The sequence below is a fragment of the Chelonia mydas genome, chromosome 8, assembly GCF_015237465.2.
Source record: "Chelonia mydas isolate rCheMyd1 chromosome 8, rCheMyd1.pri.v2, whole genome shotgun sequence".
Classification (NCBI taxonomy): Eukaryota; Metazoa; Chordata; order Testudines; family Cheloniidae; genus Chelonia; species Chelonia mydas.
Window position 1 is genome coordinate 55,906,955 of NC_057854.1, and position 21,171 is coordinate 55,928,125.

General features: G+C 43.0%; 1 long non-coding RNA gene across 1 annotated transcript; it reads right to left on the reverse strand.

Moving 5' to 3' along the window:
• Window positions 1-391: 391 nt before the first annotated feature.
• On the reverse strand, window positions 392-9,838 carry LOC122466834. Its single transcript, XR_006292711.1, has 3 exons — window positions 9,690-9,838; window positions 5,791-5,878; window positions 392-536 (listed from the first exon to the last, which is right to left on the reverse strand). It is a non-coding gene; the product is annotated as an uncharacterized LOC122466834 (long non-coding RNA).
• Between the last annotated feature and the right edge of the window lie 11,333 nt (window positions 9,839-21,171).

The following is a 21,171-nucleotide window of genomic DNA, read 5'->3' on the forward strand; positions in this document are numbered from 1 at the left end:
TCCTGTTTTACAGGTTCAGCCAAGGACTTCCAGATCCTTGATTTCATTACCAGCTTTTTCTTAGCTTAATCACCCTGCCTCTATTTGTAAACAAAACACTGACTTCCTGCCCCAGGGACACAAGCTGGGAAAAGCACCTCTCTGCAGCACTCACATTCCACACTCATGCTGAGCAGGTCAGAGCTCCGCCTGGGAGCACACCTTCTGCATGAAACTCCACGGGGGAGGGCAGCCCCCCTCTGCCCTATCTAATTGGCACCCTTGGGTGTGTGGCAAGGACAGTCACATGGAGGACAAAGTACAGCCTTAGAGATTTTTATTAAAACAAAGAATAAAGCCAGAAAAGCTCTGAGCCACATAAAAAGACAGGAGTAGTCCAGTATTGGGGATATCTGTGGTATCATTCTTTGCACAAGCTCTTAAATCTTCATACTTACACCCTTCCTTGAGGACCCAGTGGTAAGAGTCAAAGGGCTCTGGCTTGCCAAATGAGTCCGATGGTCCAGGTTCTTCAATGCCCAAGATTGATGGTAGATCTGAAAGGTCAAATGATGGAAAAACTAACAATGATGGAAAGCAGCTCTAAGCTAAAACTAAAAATTAACTCTCCACATGGTGATTTGCCCTATCATAGGGCCTGAGCACCATCATGAATATTAATGCTAATACTCAGCCTTCCGTGCCCAAATCTAATTTCCTCACCCACATAATATTGAGGTGTACTTATTCTATAGGTTAACATATTAATAAATATTAATGCCACTTAGCTCATTCATATCCATCACTTCTTGCTTAAACCAGTTTACAGTTATTCCGTGTTCCTGTGGTTGCTGTTTACCGCTAAGTTCTGACTCCTGCCATTAAGCAAGCTACTTTGAATTCCCCAAAAGCTAAGGGTAACTGTCAGATTATTTATCTATGCCAAAGGTTACAGGCCTATTATACTTGACTATAGTCATGCTAACTTCCTTAAGCTAAAAGAAAAGGAGTACTTGTGGCACCTTAGAGTCTAACAAAATCTAATGTCTTACAGGATACAGGCCTGTAGGCTCCTTGAATTACAGCCGAATATAATAAAGGCTAAACTAGTTCTTTGGACTATAAGGAAGATGCTCTGCTAATAGTACATGACTTTAGAATTCCCCCCCACTCAAGGTGAAACAGTGGAAATCTCTGGTTTATTTCCAGTCAGCATGACACATTTTTATTTCTATTGTAGACAGGGGAGGTTTGCGTGTGTGTGTGTGTGTGTGTGTGTGTGAGAGAGAGGTGTTCTAGGTTTATACAGGTTCAGGAATGTTCTGTGCTCTATTACCTTAAGTTTTGTGTGTGTGTGCGCGCGCGGGGGGATTTATATTTTGTTCAATCCTTCGAGATCTTTGGGCACTGGGTGCCCATATATTAAAACTTAATAATAATAATACATTTTCTTGTAGAACGTTAATATTCCTCTAAGATCTTAAGCCATTTCTGCTGGCCTCTGATGCATCTACATCATACCTAATTTTTGAACTGCATGTACATAGCAGTGTATGAAGTCCTCCAAGTAAATTAGGTCTGTTAGCTAGTTTAGCTATCTCTTGTGAAGATGTCAACTGCTAATTGGTAGTATGAACCAATGCAAGAGGAGGGTTCTAAACAGAAACTCTGTAGTGAGACAGGAGAGAGAGAGAGTGAGCATATAGCTAAGTTCTTTGATCAGCGTGAGGAGATTCTTTCCCACTGTCACGTTAATGTCTCTGAACTGATGACTATTTCCATGTGACTTACGTGTGAAAATAGTTGAAGTAGATGAGAACAGAAAGAGGAACTCACTAAATGTGGTGGCTGTCATAACAGTTGTATGAGAACGTAGCATTGTGGTGACCCTCGGGCCGTGAGATGAAGTGTATCTGTTGGACTACAAGCCGTCAGGAACAGTATCCCCGATAATGTCAAGGCAAATCTGGTAGCTGAACTTTGTGACTTTGTCCTCACGCATAACTATTTCACATTTGGGGACAATGTATACCTTCAAATCAGCGGCACTGCTATGGGTACCCGCATGGCCCCACAGTATGCCAACATTTTTATGTCTGACTTAGAACAACGCTTCCTCAGCTCGAGTCCCCTAATGCCCCTACTCTACTTGCACTACACTGATGACATCTTCATCATCTGGACCCATGGAAAAGAAGGCCTTGAGGAATTCTACCATGATTTCAACAATTTCCATCCCACCATCAACCTCAGCCTGGACCAGTCCACACAAGAGATCCACTTCCTGGACACTACGGTGCTAATAAGCAATGGTCACATAAACACCACCCTATACCGGAAACCTACTGACCGCTATTCCTACCTACATGCCTCCAGCTTTCATCCAGACCACACCACACGATCCATTGTCTACAGCCAAGCTCTACGATACAACCGCATTTGCTCCAACCCCTCAGACAGAGACAAACACCTACAAGATCTCTATCAAGCATTCTTACAACTACAATACCCACCTACTGAAGTGAAGAAACAGATTGACAGAGCCAGAAGAGTACCCAGAAGTCACCTACTACACGACAGGCCCAACAAAGAAAATAACAGAACACCACTAGCCGTCACCTTCAGCCCCCAACTAAAACCTCTCCAACGCATCACCAAGGATCTACAACCTATCCTGAAGGACGATCCATCACTCTCACAGATCTTGGGAGACGGGCCAGTCCTTGCTTACAGACAGCCCCCCCCCAACCTGAAGCAAATACTCATCAGCAACCACATACCACACAACAGAACCACTAACCCAGGAACCTATCCTTGCAACAAAGCCCGTTGCCAACCGTGCCCACATATCTATTCAGGGGACACCATCACAGGGCCTAATAACATCAGCCACACTATCAGAGGCTCGTTCACCTGCACATCTACCAATGTGATAGATGCCATCATGTGCCAGCAATGTCCCTCTGCCATGTATGTTGGTCAAACTGGACAGTCTCTACGTAAAAGAATAAATGGACACAAATCAGACGTCAAGAATTATAACATTCAAAAACCAGTTGGAGAACATTTCAATCTCTCTGGTCACTAGATTATAGACCTAAAGGTTGCAATTCTTCAACAAAAAAACTTCAAAAACAGACTCCAAGGAGAGACTGCTGAATTGGAATTAATTTGCAAACTGGATACAATTAACTTAGGCTTGAATAGAGACTGGGGGTGGATGTGTCATTGCACAAAGTAAAACTCTTTCCCCATGTTTATTTCCCCCACACCCCCCACTGTTCTGCAGACATTCTTGTCAACTGCTGGAAATGGTCCACCTTGATTATCACTACAAAAGGTTCCCCCCCCCTCTCCTGCTGGTAATAGCTCACCTTAAGTGATCACTCTGGTTACAGTGTGTATGGTAACACCCATTGTTTCATGTTCTTTATGTATATAAATCTCCCCACTGTATTTTCCACTGAATGCATCTGATGAAGTGAGCTGTAGCTCAAGAAAGCGTGTGCTCAAATAAATTGGTTAGTCTCTAAGGTGCCACAAGTACTCCTTTTCTTTTTGCGAATACAGACTAACACGGCTGCTACTCTGAAACCTGTTTTAGAAATGGATTTTGTTTAATAATTTTTACATTTTTTATTATTTTATTATTTTACAGTGTCAGAAAATATTGTAAACATTAAAAAAGCATAAAATAAAATTCAAATTAAATTACAAAATTTGGGCACAAAATTTTGAGATTTTTCCCCCCAAAATTATTTTGACTTTTTTTTCCTTGTGGGAATTTTTGTCCAAATTGATGCAAATTCACGGAAAAATTCATTTAAATCAGAAAGCTTTTTCCTATGAAAAACTGTTTTAACAAAAATTTTCCATCCAGCTATTTCTGACCCAGTATTTCTTATCTAGAAAAGCTCATTTCCTTATGCTTGTGGCTTTAATGTGTAATGATATTTTACTCTTAAAAGCCCCAAGCTTGTAGCCTGGATCGGGAAAAAGATGTATAATGAGATGAATTATGCAAACACTTGAGCAGTTAGCTGTCTATCAGGAACTTTTTTCACTTCAATCATGCCTCTTCCAGTGTCTCACTAGTCAGTAATAACTCCCAGGGTTGGGAAAGCAGACTCCTTTCCCATCTCCATCCTAACCCACTTTGTATCTCAATCCCTGAAATATGCAAAATAAATCCAAGTAAATAAACCCTTCTGATAGCTGATGTGTTTCCTCACTTCGAACATGTGTGCGTGTATGAATGGTACTGAGTGGCCCAGTTAAACTGACTTAATCCTGGTGTCAACAGCGCTACATTAATGGGAGAATGTAGTGGGACAGCTGCCCCACTTCCGCAGAATAGGGGTTAAAAGCAGCCCTCGAGAGGGCTGCAGCTGGGAAAAGGAGTGAAAGCAGCTGAGGGAGTAGCTGACCACAGGTGTGGCCAGCCCAATCAGGCCACCGCTGGCTCTATAAAGGGGCTGTGAGCCAGGAGTTGAAAAAGTCTCACTCTAGCCCTGGAGTATGAAGGGCTAGCTGCCTGGGAGCAAGGTCCCTCGTGCAGTGCAGTGCAGTGCAGTGCAGTGCAGTGCAGTGGCAAAGGGAGCTCCACCTGGAAAACCCCCAGGCTATAGGCCTTGTTAAAGGTCCAAAGAGGTACTGGGGCTGCAGAGATGTAGCCCGGGGATAGGCAAAGGCAGCAGGTCCTAACCCCTTGCCAATGATGAGTGGCCATTACAGACTGCAGTCTGCCCCAGTGAGTGGGGGCTAGATGATGACTGGCAGTAGCCACTGAGGCAAGGTGGGTTTAGAGGATTGGGGGTTCCCCTGGGAGGGGAAACCCAAAGTAAGGAGGTATTGCTGGGGCAGAATCCTGAGATAAAGGGCACCCGGGTCTAGGAGGGACACTGGGCCAGCGGCAGGTGAGACACCAGCCTGCAGAGGGAGCTCCATATGCTGGAGAGCTAATTCCCAAGACGACCAGCAGGAGGCGCCGCAGCAGCGAGTCTCAATCACTACAGAGAATTCTCCTGTCAATCCAGGCCAGGCCAAATTTATATTCCAAGGAAAGGGAAAAACAATTAGTTATTTTTATCTTGTATAGTCATACTTTGAACAATTCCTAGAGAATACTAGAGTCCAGGGATTTAAATATAGATTTTTATTAAGTATTCTTGGAACAGCAGCACAGCAAGAATACTTAACAAGCTGCTGTTACACAGTTAGGTGAACAAAGACTCCATCAGTGAAAGCAGCCTTTTAAATAGTCTTTTAACTCCTTCTCTCCATGTAGGCCTGTACACTTTACACAGATTCATTCCAATCATCACTTTGCAGGCTTCAGGTCCCAGAAAATATCACCACCACCAATCATGCATAGTCTATTGAAGACCTTTGTGCCAGGCAAAGTGACCATTCTTTGTGGTATCGCACTAGGCATCTTGTTGTGGAGTTCCCAGATCTGGTTCAATCCTGTGAATCCACAAATCTCCAGAGCTTGGATATTGAGTGCAACTACACCTATATTCCCATTGGTGGACCATAATCAGACTCATGGCTCCTCCGTTGGGTGGAGACATGCAACTCTTTCCCTTCTGACCAGGTTGTTTCCAGGCTGCACAGTTGCCTGCTTCCACTGTGAATTCCCCAGCGTATCACACTGCCTGAGTACGTCTGCTTTTGCTTTTCCCCGCAGAGGCTATAAATTGCGTATTGCCCACAAATATAAAGTACCACCCAACTTTTCCTAAGCAAGCACATTTATTCTTAAGATGAAAGCATTACAGAGAAAATATTAAAAGCAATAAAAGAACTTACATATATGTCAATAAGATTAGCAAAGATCACCCGTCTCCAAGAAGAGCTGTGGTAGGAGTCAGTCCTTCAGCTCCACCAAGTATTTTTTCTATAGTAATGAATTGATACCAGCTGTTAACTCAGAACAAGCGCACTCTATGAATCCGAGGGACATTCCTTTATACAGTTTAGGACTCTGGTCTTGTCCTTATGTAACAGGTGATCATCAGACAAAGGTTCCCTCCTCAGTGTGAAGCTTCAAAAGGTTGAGTTCTTGCATACCTGGAAGGTGTATATTTGCATACACCTCCCCCTAGAGCAGGGTGGCCAGCCTGAGAAGGAGCCAGAATTTACCAATGTACATTGCCAAAGAGCCACAGTAATATGTCAGCAGCCCCTCATCAGCTTCCCCGCCCCCAGCGCCTCCCATCCACCAGCAGCCCTGTCGATCAGTGCCTCCCCGCACCTCCCAATCAGCTGTTTTGTGGCATGTGGGAGGTTCTGGGAAAGAGGGGGAGGAGCGAGGGCATGGCAGGCTCGGGGGATAGGGCGGGAAGGGGTGGAGTGGGGGCAGAGCCTGTGGCAGAGCCAAGGGTGGGGCAGTGAGCACCCCCTGGCACATTGGAAAGTTTGTGCCTGTAGCTCCAGCCCCAAAGTTGGTGCCTATACAAGGAGCCGCATATTAACTTCTGAGGAGCCGCATGTGGCTCTGGAGCCACAGGTTGGCCATCCCCGCCCTAGAGATTTCCTGGAAATCCACTTAACTTTAAATGTTTATTCTTGTCTGGCACATTGTTTAAAAGAGTCCTTTGAAGCTCATAGTACTTACCAGCATTTATATTAGAAACAAACAGTGCATACAATCCCACAATAATACTTAAACATTTGCATTTTTAATACAATTAATTTCTAAGATACTTACTCAATTTAATAGGTTTTAACTTAATTCAGTAGTGTTTGTCCAGGATATTGCCATATCTGTCACAGGGATAACAAACTTACTTCCACTCTTTTTGCTGTGAAATATTATTTAACTCCTCTCAGATATTTTCTGCCTGCCTGCATGGCTGGGCTAAATTCTGGGAAGATTCTTCTTCCTTTATAGGCTGTTTTTTTTTTTCTTTTTTAATACATTCACAGCTGTCCTTACGCACAGAAAGGAGATGATTGAAGTTCCTCCTAAAATTTTATTTCTTCTTGGTACCTCTGAAGGACCTAGTACAGTGGTTCTCAACCAGGGGTACACATACCCCTGGGAGTATGCAGAAGTCTTCTATCAACTCATCTAGATAAGTGCCTAGTTTTACAAACTGCATAAAAAGCACTAGCAAAGTCAGTACAAACTAAAATTTCATACAGACAATGACCTATTTATACTGCTCTATATACTATACACTGAACTGTAAGCACCAGTATTTATATGGTAAAAATGAGAAAGTAAGACAGCAATAGTGTGCTGTCACACTTTTGTATTTTTGTCTGATTTTGTAAGCAAGTTGTTTTTAAGTGAGGTGAAAATTGACAAGACAAATCAGACTCCTGAAAGGGGTACAGTAGTCTGAAGAGGTTGAGAGCCACTGACCTAGTCGATTTCCCACCTCCATCAGAGCAAATAGTATTTATATTAATCTTAAATAATTTAGGCAGAAGCTTTTCCTAAAATTCTGCATCATCTGGATTTTTCATTCGTGTTGGAATCTCACACCCCAAATACATATCTCCTGGGAGAGTTATTGTTTTTTTTTAAAAAGAAACACTTCTCTGCAGTGTATTGCATTTAATCAGGTCTCTATTCTGAGTAGAACTAAGTAACGTTTTTGAACAAAAGTTTTTCAGCAAAAAAATGGAAATTCGGCAACACTGAAACATTTCACAAATTTCTGTTGATTTTGCTGAAATGCTTGGAAACCCTCACCAAAAAAAAAAAAAAAAAAAAAAAAAATCCCTAACAATGAAAATGTTTCATTTTGACTTTTAGAAAGGAAATACTTTGATTTTTTTTTATTTGAAACTTTTTTGAAATTTCCTTCAGCTATACCAGGCTTTCAGAACAGCTGCCCACTGTCACTCATCAAATCTGGGCAGCACACATACTTCTCTAACCCATTGCTGAGTGAGGAATGAGCCCTTGCTCATCCCAATACAGAAGAGACACAAAGCTGGTAAAATGCTAACTTTGCCCTGTCCTTCCCTTTTCTCCCTGATTGTTAAGTCTCAAGCTAGGTTCCCTTTCAGCTGCGTGGCCACAGAGGTCCCCCGGCCCGACCCAGCCCAGCCCTTCCGGAGCTGTTGGGGAGCGGAGCCCCTTGCTCGGCCCAGCCTAGTCCAGCCAGAACTGTCACGAGCAGGGAGAGGTGGCCCTCCCCCCCAGGCCAGGTGCTGCTTGTGGGGAGAGAAAGCTGGGAGGAGTTCTCTCTCCCTGCCGTAGCCCTAGGGCAGCCTGCACTCCCAAATCCCTCATCCCTTGCCCCACACCAGAGCCCCCTGCGCTCCAACCCTCATCCCCAGCCCTGAGCCTCCTCCTGCACCCCAATCCCCTCATCCCTGACTCCAGTCAGAGCCCTCATGCCCCACATACCCTAACCCTCTGCCCTAGCCCTGAACTCCCTCTCACACCCCAAACTCCTCACCTACAGCCCCACCCCAGAGCCCATACCCCCTGCACTCCAACCCTCAGCCAGAGTTCTGAGCTCCCTTCCACATCCTCATCCCAGAGCCCGCACCCCCAGCCAGAGCCCTCACCCCCCTGCACCCAAACCCTCTGCCCCAGGACTGAGCCCCCTCCCACATTACGAACCCCTCGGCCCGATGCTGCCACATGAATTTTGTTATATGCCACACATCACCTCCATATTGATGCACATAACAAAATTAATTCTGCACATGGGTGGGAAAAATTAGAGAGAACACTGGTCAAATCAAGCTCAGCTTTGGCACAGAGATGAACTCGGTCCTGAAAGCTTAGCATTCAGAGGAAGCAGATGTGACGCAACCCTATGGAGTGAGGGTTGAAGGAGACTCGTGCTGATCTTCAGTGATGGGGCAGGCTCCTTAGAAATTTGGGGCTTCTGACTCTGCCACTACTTGGAAAATTATTGCTAACTTGTCTGGCAAAGGCCTTCCATCTCTCCTATTTAAGTCTGAATTTGCACATTGGGAGCTCATGGAAGGAGGAACTTCTTTAATAAAAAGACCAGGCTGTTCTGTTATGCTGGAAAGAATGAGTGAAAGAGGGGGTTGGGGGGAGGGAGAGAAGTATGGAAAGGAAATTGGGAGAAACAAAGAAAGGGGAAGAGAAAAGAAAGAGGCAAAACCAGACAAGAATAGGGATGAAATAGATGCAAAAATAAAGTGAATGGGTTAAGAAAAAGAGTAGGTGAATAATGATATTTAAAGGGGGGAGGCAGCAGATATCAAGGGTTAAGGGTTCCCAAAACCACTGTAATTTTAGCACACAAATATCTCAAGTGAACCAATGTGTTCCAATCATCATCTTCCATGACACAGAGAGAGGCCTCTGCCATCTTCCCCTCAAAGACACACAACCCTTCACAGCCATTAGACACATTAGACAATTTGAATTTCACAATTTGAAAGCTGGACTTCTTTTGTCTGCTGATTGGTTGTTTGTTTGCTCTTTCTCATTCCCTGTACTCCTGGCTTCTTTCTCCCTACCGTTCAGTCTACTCTCCCTCCTTTGTTTACCTCCCACTTTACAATCCTTCCATAGCCAGCCTCACTCTCCCCCTTCTTTCCTTTCCCCATCTTCCCTTTTCTTCCTTCCTTAATGTCTCTCTTAATCATACTTCCTCCCAGTCCCTTCCTCCTCTTTACTCCTACTTCCTGCCATTCCCCCCATTCCATTCCTGGTCCCGTAATAGAAAAAAGAAGTTGATAAATAAAAGAGAAGTGAAACTAACCAGACCATGACTCGCTCCCATCTTTGCCCTGACCTTCATGCTTGGAAACTTCACCCCTTCTCCACCTTGTCTTTTTAGAGGGTAAGCTGTTTCAGGGCAGGGATGGTCTTTCCATGCTGTGCTAGGAGATCTTGTTCCTGCCTGAGGCCTCCGGGCACTATGACACTGTCAATAATAATTAATGAAGCGCTGTGCGTACGGAAGAGGCAGGTGGGTTGACGACATGAATTGACATTTGGGAACATATATGTCCGTTAATAAAAGGCTGTTACAGAGATTTCTACTGTTACTGCGTAAGGCATTAGCTGCTTAAGACTGCCATTAAATTCCATGAGTTACACATTAACATACGAGAAATGATCAGAGCTGCGTGTATTTGACTGTTGGAGAATTCTACGCGTAAGTGAGTTTAATGAATGTTAGCTGTAGATTGAAGTAAACACTTTGGGCCAGATCCTCAGAGAGTATAAATTGCTCCAGCTCTGATGTTAGTGGAGCTATGCCAATTTACATGAGCTGAGGAGCTTGCTCATAGTACAGTGTTGTACCTCCTAGAAATTCTGACACACCAATGTCAAGGCTGGAGTACAGGGGTATTTTGGGGTGGTCTCAGTGTATTACAATGTCATGTCTAGCACTAAATGGTGCTTTTTAAAAAAGAGCAAGCTATATAGGAGAGAGATAACTAACAGAACAAGGGGTGAAGACTGACACCAGTGTATACTTCCATACAGGGCCGTCCTTACCCATACGCAAACTACGCAGCTGGGAAGGGCACCACACAATCTGGGGCACCAAATTGCCCCAAATTTCCTGGTGCCCTAAGCAGCTGCGTGCTGCTCCAGTGGCCAGCCTGATCCTCTGGCCGGCTCAGCTGCCCCCGCCGCTGCCCCACCCCGCCCCAAAGCCCCCACCCCTGCTCTGCCCCAGCCCCACCCCCACTCCACCCCTTCCCCTGAGCTAAGTCCCGGGGGACTGCAGCAGGGTTCAGGTGCGCCCTGCACTCACCAGGTGGCGGGAAGTGGGGCGATCCAGCCTCAGCCCACCCTGCTCCGCCGGTGAGTGCTGGGGGGGGGCGGTTCCCCCCTGCCCCCCAATTCTCAACACTGGGAGCCAGGGGAGCAGAGCAGAGTGGGTTGGGGCTGGGTCGCTCTACTTCCCACTGCCCCCTGAGTGTGGGGTTGTCCCGCCCTGCAATCACTGGGCAGCAGAAAGTGGAGCGACCTGGCCCCAACCCGCTCCACTCCACCGCCTTGAGCTGTTGGGTGGTTTCCCCCCTACCCCCAAGCCTGCTCCTGCCCCCCACAGACCTTGGGCGCAGCCCCCCTCCTCCCACAGAGGCATGGGGATGCCCTCCCCCCGGGGCGGGGCAGGGGGAGGACTGCGTACGGCACCACAATGTCTAGGGATGGCCCTGCTTCCATAGCTTTTGTAGGGGAAACCTTTTCTATTTTCCACAGCCATTGAGAACTCCAGACACACCACAAAGGGTTGAGGAGAGATTTGGGAGGCACAGTATGTGGGGTTTCTCTCAGCAACCTTGAAGAATGGGGTTTGTGTAGGAAAGCCAGAAAAATGAGGGCAGAGCTAGTGAATCTGTCATATGATAGAATGTTTGTGTTCCACTCCTTGCTGTGACAGGAGGAGGTTGAGTGAGCTCACTTGGTTCAGTCCTACACTGCAGAAACTTGCCAAAGAGCCCTCCAGCTACGGCTAATTAGGAACAGGAAATAAAAGGAAGTGACAAGTTTAGCTACAAATCTGTATGGCTTCACTGCTATTGTTGTTCACGCTAGCAAGATCAAAGCTAGTTTGGGTATGCCTACGTGTACTGCATTCAGACCTTTGATTGCAGTGTATACGTATGAGGAAGCAAAGACACTCATTCACGCTGAGAGTAATGAAACGGAGACAGACAGATTCAAAATGAAGGCAGGTGTGACTTCCGTCTCATTGAGAATGATGGGAGATAGCAGCCATTTTGAAAGAGGCAAATTTTTTGTGGAATTCTTTGTAGTCAACTATTGTATCATACAGACTCTAATGCAAAAAAAAAAAATTCAGTTATGAAGCATAATTGGAAAGAATTGCCATTAATTCTTTAAAAAAAATTAGTGTATCCTACCTACAAGATTTCAGAGAGTTTAACTATAAGGGAACTTTGAAGAAACTGTTATTCTGTTACTGAGATCATTAGAGGCAGAAAAAGGTCTTTGGGCGCTAAGTTTCTTAAAGGACCCATTTGTAATTAATTGTAATGACTAAACTAACAAATTTGTAAACTCTGAGAAAATTTAAATTATTCAGAGTAAACGCTTGGATTTTGGGGAGGATATGTTGGATTTTTTTCATACATAACAGAGGATGGAATCCCTGCTTCGCGTGCAAAACTCAACACCACCTTAACTGTAGAGATGTTATTGCTACCTCCATAATGTTTATCATCTTGATATATTAATTTTCTCTTATTTTCTCTCTTGATCTTAAAAATTGTATTTTAAAAGTTGAGATTTTGAGTTAATTGGCCTGAGTCATATCTGGTCACCAGATAGCTTGGCACACCATCCTAAATAGTTTTGAGACAGCAGCAATCTCTCACCAGATATGCATAGACGGTATCTTTATAACATTGTTAGTGCTTGTTCAGTATTTGATGTTTCATAATACAACTTTAAAATGATACCATTCTGATTAATCACTGCCAAAAAAGTACCTGTAAACCGCAAAAATGCTATGGCAAGTGTTTGCAGTTACAGTAAAATATTAACAGGTATCCTGTAAAACAGCAGCAACAAAACACTTTTTTTAAAGTATTGGATTTTCTGTCATGCTAAATTTGTTTATTGAATAATAAAAATATGCCTATACAATGCTGTAGGTACTCTATAACTACTAATATTACAACAAAACTTCAGTGGCATTCTTCTTATTCTTTGATTTCCTGTCTTTCAGCTCAACAGTGACAATGAAAGACTTAATTCAGCCTCCACTACATTTTATCTTGTTCCAGCTTTGTGACTTTGTTCATCTTTTAATGTTCTTCACTGCATCTATCCAACGCATCCTTGGTCTTCCTCTATTTCTAGTTTCTGGTACTCTGGTATGTATCGCCACGTATGGTATCCTTCCTGGGTTTATTCTTGACATGTGACCAATCCATCTCAGTCATTTTTCTTTAATCATCTGTAACAGTGTTATTTCTTGCCAGAGCCATTTTCTTGTATGTTCATTTTTTTATTTTCTGCAGTCCTGAGACTCTCAGTATTCCTCTCAGCCAGTTCATTTATTCAGTCAGATCTTTCATTCATCAGCTTTCCTCTACCTCAGCACTCTGACCCATACAGTAATATCGGCATGACAGTTGTCTCATATTTGCTGATTTTTGTTTTTATTGAACTGACTTTAGCCTTTTAGTCATTTAGCAGCATTAAAGTCTTCAAAAAGAACTCTGCCAGCCTGTACCTTTTCACCCCTTTCTCACTGTGGGGAAGCCCTCTCCAAAATCCCTGTCTTTTGAAGTTTGCTCGGAAGGCCCCCAATTTGATCTCCTTGAGACTGGGGAAAGGGTGGGAGGGGGGAAGAAGTTTCAGAATCTGAACCCTCACAGATAATGGTCTGCCAGCCACTCCCCTCTTTTAGATGAAGGGGAAATCCAGCTCAAACACCTCGGCTGACTACAGCTGTGGCAGTCTGGCATGGGAAGAAAGGTGATCTCTGGGGTAGGCCATGTATAGGTGATTACCAACACGTTAAACTCCACCAATGGGCAGTCAGTAGAGATCTCAGCGCACTGGTGTCCTACGTTCCCAGGGAGGTGCTCCGGTGAGTAACAAAGCCACTGATTTCTGTACTAACTTCAGTTTCTGTTTTAAGCATTTGAAGCATCTGGCACTGGCACTGGCCCCTACTGAAAGACAGGGTACAGGCTAGATGGACCATTGGTCTGATCCACTATGGCCATTCTTATGTTCTTATGAGGGTGGTTAGGGATGGGCCAATGAGGCTGGGGTGAGAGATAAAAGCATTCCATATCTTTTTCTCAAAACTTGGCCTATTTCTCCAACTGTTGGAGAAATATGCACATCCTTTTTCTGAATTCTGGTTTTCAATCACAGGGTGAAGCTGAAGCATCAAAACTCAGGGAGGCTATTTTTGTGATGTTTCAGGTTCCTGACTGTAAGCAGAAGTGCCAGAAATCTTGTGAGCATTTTCTTGTGAGTTTTTCAGCCCATGTGTGCAGAGTCAGGAGGTTCAAATAACCTTTGGCTAAGCATCTAACCCTTTTGATATGCAATCGTAGAAAATAATTTGAAACATTCCTCTACTGTTGAGACCCCAATAAGGCTAAATGCTGATTGGTGCTTAATGGCGCCTGTTGATTTTTATGTCCCTTAACAATTCATGCAAGGAAATGGCCTTCTCCCATTTTCCATTCTGCTCCACTGCACTTTGAGCCTGGAATGCTCTGTATGGTATATGCTCTGAGTTTCTAGGAAGGGACATGGAACTTTACAAATAGCGTTTTCAGTTGAGCAACTCCAGTAACAAAAAATAACAGGAGCAATTTCAAAGACTTAACATGGACCCAGTGGAACTGCAGACCTTATTTTGATGAACGAGCATTTTCCAAGAAGACACTGGTAAAGGTTCTTACTATGAACAATAATATTTATAGCAGGGTTAAATTAAATTATGGAAAATACCAACAAGCAAAGTATGTCCAGGCAGTAATTATTTAGAAGAAATTGTCTTCCATCCTAGAAAAAGGATGTTGGAGAATTTTATCAGTTTATTCATAAGGTTTTTTTCTGAGAACTAAATAGCTTGCTTGCTCTTTGCTTTGTTTTAATGCTTTTCCATAAGACGCCAGTTCTCGGGTGTCTCCATATGCCTTCATTGGCTGCCTCTATTTTTACATATCTTATTTAAGGTGCTGTTCTAGTCTGAAAAGTAGACATTGTAACAATGGCACCAGCTGACTTGAGTTATACCCACTGTGTGTGGGTACAGAGTCCAATCTGTTGACTTTAATGACAAATATGATATGTGGGGTGATATTTTCAAAAGTGCCTAAGACTTAGGAACGCATGACATGTCGACTTGTGCTCCTAAGTACTTAGGTGCTTTTGAAAACGCCACCTTATCACAATTTCTTCTGTTGGCTTTGCAGATATGGGAAAGAATATCTTCAAATTTTACAGAGGCCCTCTGCTCTTGGGTCAGTTTTACCCATAACAAGGCCAATGTGCTTTATGCAAAATGGAAAAGATTAATGAAGAATATAAATCAAAGCTGCAGTAAGGCACTCTGATAGAGTGTTTAAAAAGTAGACTTTTTACGTCCAAGTGACTCATCACAAATACAGGTCCCTGACATGCAGGACAATTACCTTCAAAGTCCAATTCCATCATTCACTCTCTTAGCCAGCAGGAACTGGCTACATCATTAAAAGTGAGGTCAGGCAGTAAAGACAATGTCTGGTCCATGAGCAGCTCATGGAGAATCTGCTGTGTCAGGTGCACGCCTTATCCCCTCCAGGCACAGTGAAGGAGTGGAGAGAGAGTGAGACAAATAGGTGGAGGAGAAAATACAGATTAAAATAAAAATGTGTATAAAGTTTATGATAAGATAAATACTTGGGATCTCTCTGCTCATCCACAGTTTTACTGAAGTTACTAAATCAAATGCTTCACGCAATAGGCCATTAAGCTCAGGTACACATGCAAGCCTGTTCGTGATATATATTTTGGTGGAAAACAGCTGTTCTTGTGTGAAAGTTATTCGCAGCCAACAAAACTCACTACTGTATTTGGCTCTTCTACGGGTAATTTTGGGCAGAGTTTATGGGCTGTAAGGACTGAAAGAAGACCTATCTTCTCACCCACACTGGTGGCATGATATGGCCCAATCCTTGTACAAAGGCCAGAGATCAACATGGCTTAATATACACTGTCTGAGGACACTGATTACAAACTCCTACTCCCTCTGGGCTTCTCAATGTTCTTGTGTAGGTGAGGTTATAAGGTTGTTTTGTCCTGGAGATATTGTAATTGTTATGGTGTGTCCCCATAGCTGTTTAGGATTCTTTTGCTTAAATTTATTTTTTTAGTATAATTAAACAGCTTTTGTTTTCTGTCTGTTTTGTCTCCTGAAGGTTTCTGGGATAACCTCTTTCTGCATTTGACAGGTTAGAGTGACAGTGTCAGCCTACAGTATATTCCCAAGGAATTCACTAGAAGCAAAAGTCTTTTTCTCCATTTGTCTTCCAGTAACAATATCTTCTCTTGAGGGAGTGTTAGTCTGTTTTACAGCAGCAATGAGGGAGGTTCATTGTTCTGCCCTTCTAAATATTGTTAACGGATTGAAAGGTAGGGCACTGCTGCTTCATGCTGCAGGTCAGGAATATTGGAGGGGCGTGATATCGTTTGAAGCACACTTTAATCAGTTTTAGAATAATCACTTTTTTTAGACTGTAGTGCCAAAATCCACATCTCACATGTTACAACCAACTGCATTTTGGAAACGTGTACAAGTTTAATCAGCAAACAAGGTACAAACAGTGAATATGCTGAGACTGCTGTTCTCCTAGAGGGAGTTCAGAAGTGGGGGGATGTGGAATGGAGTTTATTAAATGAAGGAAGCATTGAAACTGTTGTTAGGAAGGAATTTAGAAAGTAAACAAAGTATCTCCCCCAAGCATTCAGCGATTTTGAGCAATCAAGTTAAAATTGGTTTCAGAATAGCAGCCGTATTAGTCAGTATTCGCAAAAAGAAAAGGAGTACTAGTGGCATCTTAGAGACTAACCAATTTATTCGAGCATAAGCTTTCGTGAGCTACAGCTCACTTCATCGGATGCATTCCAGTTAAAACTGGCTTTGAGATTACAACACTGGGCATTCATAGTGAGCTATTGGTGTCCATGGGAACTGATAATGAAGAGCTAAGTTTGTATGGCTTGTCTAAATGACCTCAGAACCCTCAACGACTACTAGAAAGGTGTAAATGCCAAGTAGGGGGAGAGTTAGTTTAGGGTTTGCACGAAGATACATAATTAGGAGCAATGACATAAAGAAAAGAGAAATTTAGGCTGAACGGTAAGTCAAAGGCCTAATGGTGAGATCTGTTAGGTCGCAGAAGAGTCTCCTAGCAGAAATGGTGGAAGTCCCAGACCTTCTGTCATTCTGTCCATTTGAGTTATAAGCACTATGAATACATGGGAAAACAAGGCTGCATTGACAAGAGGATGGATTATATGACATATTATGTCTTTTCCTTTCCTTGATTCTACAGTTTCTTGTAAGCAACTTAGTAGTAAAGTGAGGAAATAAAATCAAACGCTAACAGAGGATGTTGTGGTTGTTAAGAAAAGAAAAGAGGTCATGGTGTGTAACACATGTAGGCATTGTTAATGCATAGTTGCACAAATGGTTTACTTTCCGTTGTTTTTGAAGTTCAAGTTTTCTGAAAGCAAACTCAAATTGCTCTACTTCTTCTGAAAGCATATTAAAACCAAAATCTGTGCTTTAAGGATATACTGTACATTAAAAGATAACTATTATACCACCAGTCTTCATAATGAAGACATAAATTCAGGCTAGGGGCCATAAGAATAGCCAGACTGGGTCAGACCAATGGACCATTTAGCCTCATATTCTGTCTTTCAACAGTGGCTGGTGCCAGATGCTCCAAAGGAAATGAACAAAACAGAGCAATTATGGAGCTATCCATCCCCTAGCATCCAGTCCCTCCTTTTGGTAGTCAGATACTTATGGACACCCAAAGCAAGGGGTTGCTTCCCTGACCATGTTGGCTAATATCCATTGATGGACCTATTCTCCATGAACTTAATTCTTTTTTGAACCCAGTTATACCATTGTCCTAGGATATATGATATGATTTGTGGTATTTTTCCACAAGAAAAATTTGTAGCCCAAATTTTCAAACGTGGGTGCTTAAAGTTGAGTAAGTACTTCTAAATCCATATTTAAGCCCTGAAATAAGTGGCCTTATTTTCAGAGATATTGAGTGACTTAGAATTCCCTTTGACTTCCATGGGAACTACAGATTCCTTCCACCTACTCCAGTCCTGAGGAATCCCCCTGCACCAGAGCCTGCTGATTTTACTTGGTTTTGCCCTTCAGCCCTGATTCAGTAAAACATTTAAGCATGTGCATAACTTTAAGTACGTGGATTGTCCCATTGCCCTTAGCAATTATTGTGAAAGATGTTACAGAGGCTGTTTGAGGATTATTGAGAATTTCAGGGAATTTTAAGACTGTTGGATCTAAATGACACTTATTCTGTTTAAAAGTTTGCCTAGATGCAAGTGAATTAGTTTGCCATGAACTTTGAGGGAAGCAAAACAAACTACTTTCCTTAAAACAGATGGAATCCTCTAGGCTCTCTTAAAAAAAAAAGTGATATTATGCTTGTAAGTGTTTTGGATGGGTGCAATAAATACAAGTGAATATTCTGGTTCTTCTATAAATCAGGCAATCAGCAAAAATTGGAGAGTAATGTACACTTGGATGTGAAATTCATACCAGATAGGGACAGAAGATTATTTTAAATATCTACGTATTTGGGTTGAGGTTTTCAAAGCAGTCTAGGGGATTTACCTACGTTTCCATTAGTTTCACAGTGGCAGATATGCATTTAAATCCTCTAGAGTCAGACTGCTTTGAACATCTCAGGGCATGGCTACACTTGCAGATGTAGAGCGCTGTGAATTAAACCCGCAGTAGGGAAAGCATTGCAGTCTGTCCATACTGACAGCTGGCAGCGCACTGGCATGGCCACATTTGCGGCACTTGCAGCGGCATTGGGAGCGGTGCATTTTGGGCAGCTATCCCAGCATGCAAGTGACTGCAACATGCTTTTCAAATGGGGGTGGTGGTGGTGTGGAGTGTGACAAGGAGTGTGTTGTGTGTATGTGGGGGGAGAGAGAGTGGGTTTTTGGGGTGCTGAGAGTGTGTCACCATGCTGTCTTGTAAGTTCAGACTCTCCCCCGCCCCTCCCCCCACTCTCTCTCACTCACTCAAAGCAAACAGTAAATGTTTTCTTTTTCTCAGAGCTGATAAGCAGCCAGCTTCTCCAAAATGGAGTTTTGAAAGGGCATTTCTGCAGCCAATTTCACAATGACAAGAGTGGCCACTTGACTTAAGGGGATTATGGGACGTTGGGGAGGCTGATCAGAGCGCAGTAAAGCAACACCTCGTTCACACTGGTGCCACAATGCTTCAGCGGGGGCACAGCAAACGTCATTCCACTCGCCGAGGTGGAGTACCAGCAGTGCTGTAGCCGCGGAGTCAGAGCGTTGCCAGTGCCTTGCCAGTGTGGACGGGTAGTGAGCTAGTGTGCCCGGGTCCCCTTTATTGCACTGTAACTCGCAAGTGTAGCCAAGCCCTCAGTCGTGATTTATATAGGACAAACCTATGTTTCCAAGTGAATTAATACTTTGGTTAATAGCTGTAAGTAAAATATGGTCAGTTATACTGTCTTATAGAAGAGCTAGCATTTCAGAGCTGAACAAGCTCTCCTTAATTTTGTTTAATTATTACCTTTGAGCGGCACATAGCAACTCTCAATTTGTTTGTTAAACAGAATTAATGGATGTTGTCCAGGTAACAGAAGCACAGTTGTGATTACATGCTAGAACTGGAAGCTTATAGAGTTGTATAAATTCTCATCATGGGGATTTTGAAGACCCTACACCCAAAGAAGCCTATTTTGGAATTAATGCCAGCACTTTTGACCATTTTCGATGTTGCATTACTATTCACTGAAACTTCTGTAGCCCTAAGGCCACATAGATAATTTGATGCCTTTGCAATCCTATAGTGTTGGGTTTTTTTACATCAAAGTATATTTCTGTCTCAAAACTTCAATCACCCATCATCTGAAGTTAGGGGATCCCACCAGCATACCTTTTAGATGTATTTTTATCAGCAGTTAGGCTTAATAGTTTTACCCTGAGGCAAAAAGGAAAGGCTTGCAGAACAGCATCTAGGTGAGTACTTCTGAAAATGTTTTCCTTGGGTGGATCTTCACACTACATTGGGAAATAAGATGACTGGGGCATAAACTGATATATAATGAAAATCCATTCTCTCCTGGTGTTGCTTCCTACAGTACTTAGTGTGGTGTATCTTTCCTCTATTTTTTTAGCTTCATTGTCCGAATTTGTCCTAGGTAGCTGCTATGAAAGTGTGCTCCCCCAGGTAGAGCAAAAGGGTGAACGCTCAGAGAAAAGGCTGCCACAAATACAATAAAAATGCAGAAAATGAATGGGTGTTAAAATTATTTGTCAGCAGAGCAGGTCTGAACAAGGAGGCAGCACACACCTATATTCACAACGGTATAAGAGTAAAATAACAAGATACGCCTCGTTACCAGTGGAAAAAATATACTTAAACAACAGAACAGGAAAATGAATGAATGTTAGCCAAAGTGCTAACGGAAGACCTTTTCCTTTCCAGTTTAAATGCATTTTTTGTATTGATCCTTCGCCTCTCCCCCCCCCCCCCCCCCCCCCCCAGCTTATAGTCCATTTATGCTTGCAAGGAAATATGAGCTAATAACTTGCTGCTATGTAAAATAAAGGTGTCAGGCACCCACTTCTAGGATGCTCCTGGTTATGCTACTACCTGTATTCTACCATTGTGCCACTGGGAACAGGTACTGAATAACAGCAAAAGAATGGTGCAGTAAGGCTAGTTAATTGGAAATGTGACTTTTTGTGGAAAATGTTGTCAAAAACATTTTTTTGTTTCTTTGAAATTTTCAGTGGAAAATTTTGAATTTTGTCCACCTTTCCCAGGGAAGCAACGACAACACCACCACCAACAAAAAACCCAAACATTTTGGGCAAAACCCCAAACTGAATCATAGAATATCAAGGTTGGAAGGGACCTCAGGAGGTCATCTAGTCCAACCCTCTGCTCAAAGCAGGATCAATCCCCATTTTTTGCCCCAGATCCCTAAGTGGCCCCCTCAAGGATTGAACTGACAACCCTGGGTTGAGGAGGCCAATGCTCAAACCACTGAGCTATCCCTCCCCCCCGAAACTGACATGTTTGGGGTTTTGGGTTTTATGGGAAAAAGTAATTGAAAATTTTCAAGGAAAGCAGATGCTTTGTGCAAAAAAATTAATTTAGTCAAAATCCCTATGTTCTCTCTCTCTCTCTCTCTCTCTCTCTCTCTCTCTCTCTCTCTCAAAAATAAATAAATAAATAAATAGGTTGACAGCAAAATTTGACCATCCCTAATTATGATACAGGGTTGAAAGTTGTACAGTTACATTAGTGTGATTCTATGAGGGCGGTAGAGTTTCAGTGGTGTAACAGAGAGCTGAGTTTGGTCTTACATACTTTAACTGACATAAAGACACATACAGTAGAAGAGGACTGAAACATTAAGAGAATGTGTGACTTTTCAAATTTTAGCTTCACGAAAGCTTTGGATAAATAAAGCAGGCATCAC